At 38.2% G+C, this 2,500-nt stretch overlaps 1 protein-coding gene across 1 annotated transcript in view; it reads right to left on the bottom strand.

The window, feature by feature from the left end:
• The window catches only part of LOC134196127 (apoptosis-inducing factor 3-like), a 12,028-nt gene that overhangs the window by 2,815 nt on the left and 6,713 nt on the right, over positions 1-2,500 (bottom strand). The gene's annotated exons all lie outside the window — the stretch shown is intronic.

Consider the following 2,500-nt stretch of genomic DNA (forward strand, 5'->3'; position numbering starts at 1 on the left):
AAAATAATAAATAAAATAAATAAAATAAAAAAAAATAAAATAAAAAGTAATAATAAAAATAATAAAAATAAAATAAATTTTCAAAAATAAATTAAATTAAAAAGAAATAATAATAATAAATAAAATAAATAAAATTAAACTAATAAATAAAATACAAACAAGTAATAATAAAAATAGTAAAAATAAAATAAATTAAAAAAAAATTAATTACATAAAAATAAAGTAAACAATAAATAAAATAAATTCAACTACAAAATAAGAATAAAATAATAAATTTTTAAAAGTAACTTAAATTAAAAATAAAAATAAATAAAATAAAATAAAATAGAATGAAATAAATATAAAAATAATAAAAATAAATTAAATTTTAAAAATAAATAAAATAATAAATAAAATAAATTAAATTATTTTATTTATTTATTCAGTTATTTTTGATTATTTTAGTTTTAAAATGTATTATTTTTATTATTTATTTTATTTTTTAAATGTATTATTTTTAATATTTAGTAGTTTAATTAATAAATAAAATAAATTAAACTAGACTACTAAATAATAATAAAATAATAATTTTTAAAAATAATTAAATTAAAAATAAACAAATAATAAATAAAATAATAGAAATAAATTAAATTAAAATAAAATAATAATAATAAAATAATAAATAAATAATAAAATAAAAATATCGTAACTACAACCTGCTGGTTCAGAATCCAGACTCTGTACCCGACTGGTTGTCTCAAGGAATAACTACTCTGATTCCTAAGAATGACAAGACTGACCAGGCCAAAAATTACCGGCCTATCACGTGTGTGTCTGTCTTCTATAAGACCGTCACCTCAGTCATCAGGCAGAGGATTGCAGGGCATTTGGATCAGAGAAACCTCATGGCTCCGGAGCAGAAGGGTTGTCGACAGGGATCTTTTGGTGCAAAGGATCAGCTGTTGATCAACAAGCTGCTTACCGAAGACTGTAGGACCAGGCACAAGAGCTTGAGCATGGCTTGGGTGGACTACCAGAAAGCCTATGACAGCGTGCCACACAGTTGGTTGCTCCAACGCCTTCAGCTGCATAAGATCAGTCCAGTCTTGTGCGGGTTCCTGTCACGTGTGATGAAGAGTTGGAGGACATCGATGGTGCTTTCTTGCGGGAATAGTACTATCAAGACAAGGCTTATGCAGATCAGGAGGGGTATTTTCCAAGGTGACTCACTTTCTCCACTTCTCTTCTGTATGGCTCTCAATCCTCTGAGCAAGGAGCTGAACAGAACCGGTTACGGCTACCGGATGACCACTGGGCATGGTGAGACTGCCAAATGTCAGCTTATCAGTCATCTACTTTACATGGATGATCTGAAGCTGTATGGCAGAAACTCTGATCAGTTGGATGGGTTGTTGCACACGGTTCGTACCTTCTCTGATGACATCCAGATGAAGTTTGGTCTGGACAAATGTGCTGTTGCACACTTTGTCAACGGCAGGCTATCTGGACACAACTCTGGAGTGAGGGTAGGGTGTAGATGAGAGTACTTGGGTGTAGATGAGAGTAACGGTATTCAGCACAGCATGATGCGGGAGAGACTCCGTCGTGAGTACTTCCGCAGAGTGAAGGTGGTTCTCCGGACTGAGTTGTATGGTCGGAACAAGATTCTAGCCATCAATGGGTTTGCACTACCGGTTCTCACTTACGGTTTTGGCGTCATTCATTGGGGGTGCACGGACCTGCAGCAGCTCGATCGACGGACCAGAAAGCTCCTCTCTATGCACGATGTCCACCATCCTGCTGCAGACGTTGACCGACTGTACGCTCCTTGCAGTGATGGGGGTAGGGGGTTACAACAGATTGAGTCGACATATCAATCTTGTATTGTGAGGCTGAACTGTTACCTTGCTGACAGTTCTGATCCTTTCATGCAGATGATACGGGAGTGTGACTCTGGAAAATCTTCACACTCGCTCAAGCACATGGCTTGTCGGTTTACTGCACAGCTGCGAAGAAGTCTTGCTTCGGACGACAAGTCGCAGAGCTTACACAGGAATGCATCCATCTCGGTTGAAGGTGGCTTCGAGCAAGCACCTGAAACAGATGCGAGACAATACCGTACGTGTTGCAGTTCTCTTCGTGTGCGGTCCTGGAGCGGGAAGCCTATGCACGGGCAGTATCGTCGTCTCACTGAGCAACCGCCTGTGGACATGAAAGAGACCTACGGATGGCTAAAGGCAGCGAATCTTCCTGCTGCAACTGAGGGACTGGTTGTTGCTGCTCAAGACCAAGCTCTTCAGACTCGGTACTATGAGCGCAAGATTCTACATCGTGATGTCAGTCCTATTTTGCCGCATGTGCAGTGTAGGCCTGGAAACAGTTGACCACATTGTGGCAGGCTGTAGTGCTTTGGCACCGACGGACTACACTGATCGACACAATCAGGTGGCATCCATCATTCACTGGGACGTTTGTCGCCATTTTGGGGTTCCAGTGGAGAGCAGATGGTACCGGCATCATC

Source organism: Corticium candelabrum, chromosome 20 (genome assembly GCF_963422355.1).
Source record: "Corticium candelabrum chromosome 20, ooCorCand1.1, whole genome shotgun sequence".
Taxonomy (NCBI): Eukaryota; Metazoa; Porifera; class Homoscleromorpha; order Homosclerophorida; family Plakinidae; genus Corticium; species Corticium candelabrum.